Below are 13,065 nucleotides of genomic sequence, written 5' to 3'. Positions count from 1 at the left end.
GAGGGGACAGAAAATCCCAGAGATTTTTGCCATTTCTGAAATTCCCTGGACATTATTTTACCTTATAGAGTACAATGTAATGAGACAAAGCACCAGTCTATAACTCTTTAATTTTTTCTATTAATCGTCTGCAGGATAGACTTCTAATACTAACCTAAATACAAATACACATGCATACCCACAAACATATGCTTCTTTGCAGTTTTAAAGGTCAAGTTTTTCTGCCAAATACTGTAGAGCAAATAAATACACCCTTTTAATGCTCAATGGCCACTATGATTCCTTTTCCTTGGTCAGAAAAATGGAGAGGATGGTAGCTACCTCAAAGGTTTCTGTGAGGATTAAATGAGGGAGTGAATTGTAAAGCACTTACTACAGTGCCTGCCACACAGTAAATAGTAGAAAGTAGCTGTCATTATCACTGCTAAAATTACTGTTAAAATGATTCATATTTGAAAGAAAATCCAGGATCCTGAAGCATTTCCATAGATTATTATTACGTTTGACCTCCAAGCCATCCAGTGAGAGAGAAAGATGGGAATCCTCATTCCTGCAGATTGAGGACGTTAAGACCCAGCAAAAATAAGCTACCTGTTCAAGATCACATGCAACCTAGAAATGGAAATGCAACCTAGATTTCCTAAATCCTAGTGACCCACAAAGCCTCTCCTTATTTCTCTTAAGTCTTAATATGCTGGACTCACACCCATTCATCCATTCATTCACTTAACAAATTATTAAGGGCCCACTTTATATCAGTATTTGTAGCCCAGGGAAGAGGCCGCAGGAGGTAACAAGATAGACAAAATGCTTATGGTCATAGGCTTAGTTTCCTGAGTTTGGGGCTAGGGAGTTGAGACAGAGAACAATTAATTAACATAATAAGTAAGTTTCCTACTATTATGGCTAAAATGTATCCCTTCCACTCCACCCCAAATTCACATTTTAAAGCCTTAATCCCTGGTATATTCTGAGGAAAGTGAATGTTTTCAAAGACAAGCCACTCTTGGGATGGGCTTTAATCCCATCTGTTTAGTGTCCATAAGGAAGGAAATTTGGACTCTCGGAGAGACACTGGAGGTGCAAGTACAGGGGAAAACCATGTGAGGACACAGTGAGGGGACAGCCACCTACAGGTTAAGGAGGGAGGTCTCAAAAGAACCAAATCTACTGACACCTTGATCTTGGACTTCTAGCCTCCAGAACAGTGAGGAAATTTATTTTTGTTGTTTAAATTGCTGTTTGTGGTATTTTGTTATGGCAGCCTAGCAGTCTAATGGATCTATTAAGTTGATAAATACTATGGAAAAAAAAACCCCCCAAAAAAAACAAAAGGAAAAGAAAAGAATGCTAGGGGTGCTGAGGAACTTTGGAAGAACACATTGCATTTATTTAATAGGGTCTCATCAGGAGGCGAGAATCCAAGCAAAGATATGGCAAAAATAAGGGAATTAGCTATAGAGGTATTCAGGAGAAGACTTTTCCAGGTAAAGTGGAGTGTTGGTGCAAAGGCCCTGTGGTGGGAATATGACAGGTATGTTAAGGAGCAACTGCTGAGAAGAGAGGACTGGAGAAAAGTAGGCAAGAGGGGTAGTAGGTGAGGTCAGGGAGCAATGGGAGGGACAGGTCAGGTAAGGCCTTGTAGGCTACTGTAGGAACTTTGATTTCTTATTTGCATGAAATGGAGTTGCCAGGTTCTGAATGGAGTGACATGACCTGATATATTTTAAAAGAATCATTTTGGCTTCTGTGTTAGGAATAGATTTAGGCTAGTGCAGTAATTCATCAAGTTATTATTGTAAGTTCAAACTAGAGTGCTAAGCATGAAAGTGGTAATGAGTGGTCAGATTCTGAATCTATTGTGAAGGCTAGGCCAACAGGACTTCTTGATAGATTGGACATGGGATATGAGAGAAAGAGTAGAGTCAAGGATGACCCCAAGGTTTTTCACCTGAACAAATGAAAGAGCATAAGAGCATAGATATCATCTTCTGAAATGAAAGGGCCACAGATAGAAGTGATATGATGAGGAAGAGCAATAATTTAATTTTTGATGCATTGAATTTGAAATATCAGACATCTAAATGGAGATGTTAAATTAGCAGTCTAATATTAGAGTTTGAAGTCTAGTAAAAAGCACTATGCTGGGGATATAAGAGAATGAGTATACTTACAAACAAAACAAAAACAAAGACTGAGACCCAGGGAAACCTAGGATGATGAAATCAGGGAGAAGAGGAAGAATCAGCAAGGAAACCGAGAAGGAGCAATGACATCTCATATTGCCCTAAAAAAAAAAAAAAAAAAAAGTGAGGAGATTGTTTTTAGGAGAAAAGATTAATCAACTGTGCTGAATGCTGCCATAAATCAAACAAGATAAATTCTAAGAATTGACGTTTGGATTTAGCATGGAAAGCATTGGTGGCCTGACAAGAGAACTTTCTGTGGGATGTTAGGGAAGGTAACTTCAGTCTAAGTGGATTTATGAGAAGGAGAAGAGAGGAATTCAAGAGTGAATATAAGCAACTACCTCAAAGAGATTTGCTGTCAAGGGGAACAACAAAAGGAGCCAGTATTGGTGGTGGGGAGCGGGGTGAGAAGTGGGAGTCAAAAGAATATTTGACATTTTCTTGGAGAATTTCTTTCTTCAAGAGGGACGAGGAGAAATAGCAGAATGTTCATATTCCTATAAGAATGATCCAGTGGAAAGGGAGAAAGCTGACACAAAGGAGAAAGAGGAGTGACGAGCTGGGGTAACATCCTTGAGGAGGTGAGTGGGGATGACATCGAGTGCATCAGACTGGCTTTCAGTAGAAAGAAGCAGAGGTGATTTACGCTCCTATACAGCTGAGTATACGTGGAGGTGGGAGCTCCTGACTGCTTCTATTTTTTTCTCAGTGAAGAGTAAAGCAGAGTCATCTGTCGAGAGGAGTAAGGATAGGAAAGAGATGTCAAAGACTTGATGGTAGAGAAGAAAGCCATGATAGAATGATATATTGGTTTACATGCCAAAGTACCACAAACTGGGTGGCTTAAGCAACTGAAACATACTGTCTCACAGTTCTGGAGGCTAGAAGTCCAAGATCAAGGTAGTGGCAGGGTTGGTTCCTTCTGAGGCTGTGAGGGACAATCTGTTCTATGCCTCTTCTTCCAGCTTTTGGTAATTTGCTGCCAATCTTTGGTGTTCTTTGGCTTTTAGAAGCATCACCCCAATCTGTAAACTTCATGTTCACATGGTATTCATCCCATGTAAGTATCTGTGTTCAAAATTCCCCTTTTTATAAGGACATCAGTCATGTTGGATTAGGGGTCATGCTCATGACATGATTTTAACTAATTACATCTACAACAACCCTTTTCCCAAATAAGGTCACATTCTGAGGTACAGAGGGTTAGGGCTTCAACATATGAATTTTGGAGGTGTGGACACAATTCAATCCATAACAAATAATCAAGGAGATTGGCAGAAAACGAGGCTAGAACTTGTCTTGCAGCAAAAGGAGCCACAAACATTTTTGGTTGCAATTCCAGGAGACCATTTCCTCCACCAATATTCAGTTGCATGGGTGCAAGTATCAAGTAGGAGATTAATCCAAAGTTGTGGTTTTACCTGATAGGCTCAAACAAAAGATTCAAGGATGTATGCTAGTTGGTGATATTATGATTTACTATGGAACTGAAGCTGGGGAGGGAGGGAAGATAGGACTTGAAGGTGGATGGGACAGAGAAAAAGTATTAGGATCAATGGGTCAGGGATCCCGGTGGGGTGAAAAGAAGGTTGAAGTTGGGGCACTGGAGGAAGTAAACTAGAAAATTACAAAGTGGTAAGAAGAGAGTAAGATGCATGGAAGTGAAATAAAATGGTGTTTGGTTATTTTCAGTTACAAAGTCTAAGGTATGACACAAGAGTGAGTGGTTGAGGTGGGGAATGAACAAGATCATTGGAGGAGTAGAGACCACAGTATTGAGAAGGCACTGTTTTGGAAGCGTCATCTATGTGTATGTTTCCATACATTCATTCATTTCTTCATTCAAATACTTATATGCTGGCCATGGGCAGAATGGAGTTTTGCTGAGAGCAAGGCTCATAAAACTCAGTAAGAGAGCCCCAGCTAAACCCAAGTGTCCCTGCCTGAGCTTAGGAGATAGTCTTAGATTGACCTATGTCATGATTATGGGAGCAAAAAAGAAAAAAAAAACTTATTGAAGTTAGCTTTCAAACTCCTTTGATACCCAAATAAACAATTAGCTTGGAAGAAAATAAAAATTTCATTCTCTAAACATCCTTCACTGCTTGTTTTAAAAATTATTATTATTATTTGGTTTTCTCAGTAGCTTATATTCATTGTGTTGATATGTGTGTTTCCTGGGGATTCTACACACTTCAAAATCTGAAGAGTAAGCAAAAATAGTGCTTCTGCTTAAACCCTTCACAGTTTATAGCCACATTTACATAACATTAAATAAGTCAACAAAGGCATCATTAGCTCCCATTAAAATATGAACAAAGAAATTTAAACGAACAAGACAGGCTAATTGGTAAGTAATGTTGTGTATCAAAAATTATGACTGTAAGATACCCCAGCTAATGAGAAGCCCTACAATCATGTTTACTACATATTTAAAAATTAAATGAAGGTGACTAAAAGTTAACAGAAAAGAAGATTTTCCTTTTCATTGATGCTATGATATCCGTTTTTCAAAGTTTGAAAGTAATAAGGAGATTTTAGCCATCCACCTTGACAAAACATCTCCTTATAATATATGTGATTTTTACCTTTTCTGTTCTTCTTGAGTTGTAAGCAGGAAAGCCATAGTGTGGGTAGAGAGAAAGGCAGAACTCTGAATTATACCAGTGAGTGGGCCTTGGTCTGATCTCAGGCCATGGATGTGAGAGGAATTTCCTCTTACTCCTTTCTCTGTGTAGGTCTGGGTCTAACTCTGGGTAGATGTGCCCTTCACGTCAGCCACCTCATGCCTGAGTGATGGTGGTTCCTAATGCTGCCTACCTACAAAGATACCAGGGCTGAAACCAAAAGATGCTGATGCCTGATCAATTAAATCAGAATCCTGGGGAAGGACTCGGGCATGTGTGCTTTAGAAAAGCTATCCCATTGATTCTAAAGAGCCGCCAAGGTTGAAAAACACTCTACTTGCCCTCCCATTAATCAAATAGCAGCTACCATTTACTGAGTGCCCACTATATATGAAACTCTCTAATAGAAACTTGAGCAGGTTATGTTTTATTCTTTCCCCCAACATTTTATTATGAATTTTTTTTCATGCAGCAAAGTTGAAATGATTTTCTAGTGAACTCTACTTACAGGCCACCTAGATTATACCATTAATGTTTTACTATTTCAGGTTTTTATACCTATCCCTCTATCCATCAGTGCATCTATTTTTTTTTACACATTTCAAGGTACATTATAGACACCTGTACAATTTCCACTTAATACTTCAACATGTATATTATTAGCTACAGTACAATATTTGCTTACTTCTTCATTTGATGTAAACTTTCTGGAGAAAAATGCACAAATTTTGAGTGTACATTCATACTGACTTTAAATAAATAAATATATTTGTATAACTCAAGCTGCTATCAAGACAGAATATTAGGTAGCCTATTTTATACTTTGTTAGATATAATCTTAAATACTAGTTATTGAAAAAGACCGTGTAGAAAGGGCAGTACTTTATCTCAAAGAAAGACCGCTTAATGGTGGAATTTCACACACTGAGGCATTAAATAGAAAATATTTGAGAGAACAGAAAACAAAAGGGCCTCCATGTCATCCTTCAGGAGGCTCAGACACACTACATATTGAATCAGATTACACTGCATGAGGTAGGCACTTTGTGGGTGGTGCATCTGAAGTGGAAGCTATCTTGCAGCATGGAGTCCTATGCCCCGTGTGTATGTGTGTGTGTGTGTGGGGGGGTATACATGTGTGTTGAAAGAAGGTGTAGTTATGACACTTTGTTTAGCTCAAGACACTCATTTCTTTAAAAGTAGATAGCTTTCTTTGTATGTCTTCTTTTGGCCAGCACAAATCTATAATAATAGATAAGACTTAAGACCCAGGAGACGCTGCATCACAGGCTGCATCAATTGCCCTATGCCCTCGCCCTAAATCCAGAGCTGCCCAGGTCCTCAGAGCCTCCTTACTTGGGATTGTCAATGGGGAGAGGTTTCTAGAAAGCACAGTGTTACGGGAATCAAGGCCTTTAAATGCTAATGGCAAGAGGAAATGATCTTGCTTCTGAACTCTGAAAACAGAGATTGATTTAATAAACCATAAAGAGTTTTCAGCAATGTATCCAACTTCAACTAAAAAGACACATCCTGCATTACAGTGCTGGGGGTCTCCACTTCTTCCCTTCCATTTGGAAAGCTGAGCTCAGAGGCCATAACACCAGTGGAGCCTATGTGTGGATACTCTCAAATGATGAGTCTCCATTTTGTGGCCTCTAAGTTACAAGTTCTCTGCATAAAAATGTGTCTAAATTTAACGTGCGTGTGTGTGTGTGTGTGTGTGTGTGTGTGTGTGTGTGTGTGTGCTGGAATGGTCCTCACCCTGGGTTTAACACATCTCTCTCCCTTCATTTAGATTGTGCCAGAAGTCTCAAATCCTTATAAAGACTTAGATTATCCATTGAGTCATTCAGTGGATATTGAATGATAGTTATTGACAACCTCCTCTATGCCAGGAGCTGGGAATGCAATAATGAACAGAGTAGTCAGTGTTACTGCTTTTATGAAGCTGCGTCCCACAAGAAAAGAGAATAGTATATAGTCAAGTAAACAGTTGCTGTCTTGCAATTTTGACATTGTTTGTGGAAATCATCCAGGAAATTTTTTTCTGTAAGTATAACTGACATACAATATCCTATTAGTTTCAGGTGTACATCATAGTGATTCAGTGTTTTTACACAAAATGATCCCACAATAGGTCTAGTCATGGTCTGTCACCACACAAAGTCATTATGATATTACTGACTATATTCCCTATGCTGCACATCACATCCCTATCACTTATTTATGAAGTTTGTATCTCTTAAACTTCTTTACTTATGTCACCTGCCTCCCAAACTCACCCTCTTCTGGTAACCAGCAGTTTGTTTCCTGTATCTATGAGTCTGCTTCTGCTTTGCCTATTTGTTTGTTTCATTTTTTACATTGCATATATAAGTGAAATCATACAATATTTGTCTTTATCTTACTTATTTCACTTAGCATAATACCCTCTAGCTCCATCTACATTGTTGCAAATGGCAAGATTTCATTCTTTTTTATGGCTGAGTGATATTATATAATGTATAATGTCCATGTTAATATTATACACACACACATCATATCTTCTTTATTCATTCATCTATTAATGGGCACTTAGATTGTTTCCATATCTTGGCTATTGTAAATAATGCTGTAATGAACTTATATCTGTTCAGATAGACATATCTCTGTTCAGATAGATATATATCTGTTCAGATAGATGTTTTTGTTTTATTCAGAAAAATACCCTGAAGTGAAATTGCTGAATGGTACAGTAGTTCTATTTTTAATTTTTTGAGGAACGTCCATATCACTTTCCATGGTGGCTGCACCAATCCAGGGAATGTTTTGAATGTATAACATAAAGGCCTTAGTCTGTGAGGTATGCTGGGGTTGAAGGAAAGGGTTCCCTGAGGAAGTACAGCTCAGATAAGGCCTCAAGAATGAATTGAACACAGCTGGGTGTTGAGCAGAAGTGAGCGCATTTATAAGCAGAGGCCACAGATGGTGAAAAGGTCTGGAGACAGCAAAGAACAAAGCAATTGCCATGAATTGAAAAGCAGGAGGGAGGACATTGTGGCTGGATTGGAATAAGCCACAGTGATAGGAGATGGAAGTAGGAAGGGCCATGTGCAAACCTGGTGGCCATAATAAAAGCATAGGTTTTATTCCAGTTACAGTGGGAAGATATTCTTATACGAATATACATGAAGATATTCTTGTAAGCAAATGGTTGACATAATCAGACTTTTAAAAAAATTTTCTCTGGGTGGGTGTGGAGGTCAGATTGGAGAGCACAAGGGTTGATATCCGGGAGGACTGTTTTGGAGACTTGCGGTCATCCATTGGTGCAGATGATGACCTGGGCTGGGGTGGGAGCCATGGAGATGCAGAAGAGTGTCTGCCATTAATAGCGTCTCATTTGCCCCTGCTGGTTCTTCTTTTCCATGCCCTCTTGACAGTGGGTTTCCCAATGCTCTGACTCACAACTCACGTACAGGCCTTACCAATACATAAATACAAATTGGCATGCCTGGGAATTGTATATGACCTGGAAGACTGAGGAGAAAGCTTCTTTCACATTAGCCAGCTGCACTTTGGAATAATACACAGACCTCTGTGAATCATTTCATGGTTTATTAAACAAAATTCTGTTTGCAATTGACAAGTTAGGAAAATAAACGTCCATGTTTGTTTTCACTTTCTATTTCCTTGGTTTGTCCAGGGACTCGCAGCCCAAATCTTAGGGCTGTCCTTGGAGACTCAGGAAACAGAGCTGGATTCCCACTTTTGAATGTCGCAGGGCAATCAGCCACAGATTGCCATTAACCCCTCTGAGAACAAGGGGGAGTTCTTGATGTTGTTCCATCGTCGGAGAGGGCATATGTGCCACCTACCAGGGCCAGCAGGTATCAGCCTCTCATAGTGTGTTATTGCTCCAGATGCTGCCCCTCGGACCATCTGCCCTTCCCAAACTGGGAGAATGCTCTGAAGAACCCACGGACAGAAGAGCTCTGCCTTGCCTGAGGAATGGCACTCTACCAGTGTTTACCTACAACGTCATTCGAGAAATGTGTGTGTTGGGGGTGGGAGGGGATTTACTTGGCTCAATCCTGTTTGAGTGCCTGGTTTCTATAGAGGACAACAATCCTGAGTGTGCATCAGAATCACTTGGAGGACTTGTTAAAACACAGAGAGTTGAGCCCCACACCCAGAGTTTCTGAGCCAGATCTGGGGCGGAGCCTGAGAATTTTCATTTTAACAAGTTTCTGAACGATGCTGAAGCTGCTCACCTGGGGACACACCAGAGAACCCTTGGTCTATGCAACGTGGTCCCACAGAGAAGCTGTGTTCAGTGAACACACTTTCGTCAAATGCCTCCTGGGTGTCTGGCCCTGCAGCCTCCTCCAGTGTCTTTGCCTCAGAGTTCTGGAGCCTCCCTTCTCTCCCAGGCAGAAATCAACTGGGCTCCTGAGGCATCACCCGTGCTCCCTCCACCCTGGGTTTACCTAGTACTTTCTACGGCAAAGGCCCTCCCTTAATGGCAAGGTCATTTTCATTCTTTGTGCAACACTTGGCACATAGTAAAAGTTAATTTAAGCAAAATCATCAACTTTGGTAAATGAACGGATGAGCAGTTCAGGACGGATCTTTGATCCAAGGCATCTTGACAGCATCTAGAATATTCACCAGAAGCTGAATCATATTTCTATTGATTCCATCATTTAATACCATATTTAAGACCTCTAATATGTGCTCTGTTTTATGTGGGGTAAGGCATTGTCTCTGTGGGCAAGGATTTTTAAAATCCAATTGTGACAAAGAAAACAGTCAAATACAACACTACAATATGAGGATAACCTTTATCGTTGATTGACATATCTTAAGTCACTGAGCACTTTAGGCATCTGGAAGAAAAGGTCATTTTTGCTTTGCACATATTAGGCAAATCTTTGAAGTGATATGTTCACGTCTTCGGGGGCCTCATTCTGTTATTTACTTACTGAAATGCTCACTAAACAACTGCAACGTGTTACAAGAGGCACGGGAGAATGTCAGTATCGTGGAAGGATTTAGGGTTTATTTAGTGTAACGTTTCTCCAGATAATAGAATCCCCTCAAAATGTTCCCATCCTAAAAGGCTGTCCAACAGCTTCTTGAATACTTCTGTTAACACAAGACTCACTACCTCATGTGGCAGCCCATCTTTGAAGTACTGATGACCATTAACCTTTCCTAAATTGAGATGAAATCTCTCTCCCTGAAATGCCTACATATTTTTACCCTTTGTAGTAATAAAGGATGTTCAATTTCTTTCCCCCCAACAAACCCATTAGGTAATAGAAGTGGATATGGCATAGTAGGGCAGAACGTGGACACAAAACCTGGATGGCCCAGCTTTGAATCTCAGTTCCCAAATTTACTACCTGTGGGAGCAAGTTCTTTAATCCTCCTGTGACCCAATTTTCTTATCTGTCAAATGGGGATATTGTTAAGACTCAAATGGCTCTTTTGCAGGTTAAAAATACACTCCTTGTTGGGGCACCTGGGTGGCTCAGTTGATTAAGCGTCTGACTTCGGCTCAGGTCATGATCTCACGGTCAATGGGTTTGACCCCCATGTCAGGCTCTGTGTTGACAGCTCAGAGTCTGGAGCCTGCTTCAGATTCTGTGTTTCCATCTCTATCTGCCCCTCCCCTGCTGACTCTCTCTCTCAAAAATAAATAAACATTAAAAAAAATTAAAAGAAAAAAAGTTACAGAGAGGGAAGGAGGCGAACCATAAGAGACTCTTAAAAACTGACAATAAACTGAGGGTTGATGGGGGGGTGGGAGGGAGGGGAAAGTGGGTGATGGGCATTGAGGAGGGCACCTGTTGGGATGAGCACAGGGTGTTGTATGGAAACCAATTTGACGATAAATTTCATATTAAAAAATAAATAAAAAATTTAAAAAATTAAAAGTATATATACATACTCCTTGCAATGAATTTGGAACAGGGTCTGACATATAATTAATAATATTGACATAATCAATAATATTAATTGTTACTGTTACTCTTATTAGTATTCTTTGTAAGGAGGTCTGTTCTCTCAGTTTTAAACTAAGCATCCTTGTAACAGACAGCCATGGTATGACCCATGGCTGCTCTCATCTCCTTGGTCTTTTCCAGAACAAGGTGTGTTAGATTCAGTGTGTTGGATCTCTCTTACTACGGTGATCAGAGCAGAGCCCAACCTTAGGAGCCGTTTGTCTAGCACAGGATAGGGAAAGACTATCATACATAACTGTTCTTTAATTCAGATTTGCAATAGTGATATCAATAATCACAAAAATATATTAAATATCTATTATATTCAGATATTATGCTAGACTCCTTTACATCATTTCTCATTCTTATGGCAGCTGAGAGGCTCCACAGGCACATGTGGAGGCAGAAGAGCCAGGATCCAAATAGATCCTCAGGCTTTGGAGGGGCCCTCTTGTCATGCTCCACGCTGCTGCATTGTATGCAGTGAGTTTCCAAGGAATGACAGGGCCTCTGACTTTGGCAGTCAGGGCAAAGCTATAAAATGAGTTGTGAGCCCTGCAGCACTGGGTGGGGAGAGTGTTCAGATTACAGCCGTATTTATTCATTGCTGCAATAGCCATGCTCTCTCTCTGATCTTTCTCCCTAAGTCTCTTGGGTTGGGCAAAGAAAATACTCCTGGGCAGAATATAATCAAGACCTGAAACTATTCAGAGGACTGAGTCTGTTACATTTCAAACACCAAAAAGATGAGAAAGTTAACATAAAGTATGCAGCACATGGGGTGTTTCCTTCTCGTGCTGTGCAGGCCTTAATGGACCTCCATTGTATCTATCCTTACTATTACCGGATAGTTTGTCAAAATAACCGTAGCCCCCAGTCAGCACTGAATGTCATTAGCAGGGACTGTTCGGTGGATTAACGGCAGCAGCAGCTGACACTTATTGAGCACACGCTCTGTGCCAGGCTGTCCACTAAGTGCTGGGTCCTCACTCTCTCATTACGACCAGTTCTATCCCAGTGAGTGAGTGGCTATGGTATTTCCCTTTCTCAGCGGAGGGTGCACATGTTCAGGCTGGTTATGTGGCTGGTCTCAAAGATGGTTAAATTCTGAGCTGTTTGATCTCCTGTGTAGCCACAATTCTATCTTGGGGCTGTTTGTACACAGTTCCCATTTTTCTCTGACGAAATGTCCAGGAGTAACCTCTGCTCCACGCACATCACCGCCACCACCGTGATGAAGGAAGGGCCAGAAAGAAGCCAGGAAGAGGTGCGGGTCTGGGGGGTGAGGGACTCTGTTGTGGGGAAGGACACAATCGCCCCTCCCTAAGCCACAAATGATGCTCACAGACAATTCTTAAGGAAGGACTCGACTTTCCCAGAAGAGGCCAAATATTAGCAAGCACAGCTCCATGGTTACAGAAAGTATATACTTTACAAAACATTGTTATGGATATGAAATTATTAAGTTCTCACAGCTACCCTATGAGGAAGGTACAGTTATTATCATTGATTCATAGGGGGGAAACTGAGGGTATAAGAACGGTTGTTAGAGATTCCTCAGTCAGAATGCCGCAGGAGCAGGACCTGGGCTTTGGAAACTTTGCTTATTTTTTTCCCCATTAACATCTTACTTTTTTAGTCTTGAATTTAAAATGGAAATATATATAAGTAAAAGCTTGAACATGTTAAGGGAAAAAAAGGAACAACTGTAAATAAGCAAAGAGAAAAGAATGTCAAACCATTCAAAGGACTCATTCCAAGACAACCTCTATTAACATTTTGGTCTATTTCCTTCCAGACATTTTTTTTTTCAAAGTACATACATACATACATATTTTTTTAAGATAGAGGTATCATACATATTAGTTTGTGACCTGGTTTTTATTTCCCCCACAAAATATTATGTATGTGTTTCCATGTTAGCATGTTGTATACGTAACCACATTTCACAGCCCGTTCTATCCCACTGTTCCAATCTCCTCAAGTTCAACAAGCAGGCCCTATTCTTCCAGCTTGTGTTCTCTCTCCAAGTCTGTTCAGGAAGTGATGGGCCAAATAAAGCAAAAATAAAATAAAAAGCAAAACATTTTTCCTCCCAACAGTCTTACAGGGACCTTAAATCTACCTCCTCCCCCTGTCACAAATCCCACTTGAATACAAGACAGCCTAGAGTGCAGGGTAGCTCCAACCTGGAATGTACTATGAATTCAGAGAAGCATAGTAAACTCAATCCAAGCCCAGAAATCACAAAGGGTT

General features: G+C 40.4%; 1 long non-coding RNA gene across 2 annotated transcripts in view; it reads right to left on the bottom strand.

The window, feature by feature from the left end:
• The window catches only part of LOC147584153 (uncharacterized), a 449,134-nt gene that overhangs the window by 70,078 nt on the left and 365,991 nt on the right, over positions 1-13,065 (bottom strand). The window lies entirely within an intron of this gene.

Source organism: Puma concolor, chromosome A1 (genome assembly GCF_028749965.1).
Source record: "Puma concolor isolate L17-30 chromosome A1, mPumCon1.1.hap2, whole genome shotgun sequence".
Lineage (NCBI taxonomy): Eukaryota > Metazoa > Chordata > Mammalia > Carnivora > Felidae > Puma > Puma concolor.
This window is presented reverse-complemented; position numbering and strand designations above follow the sequence as displayed.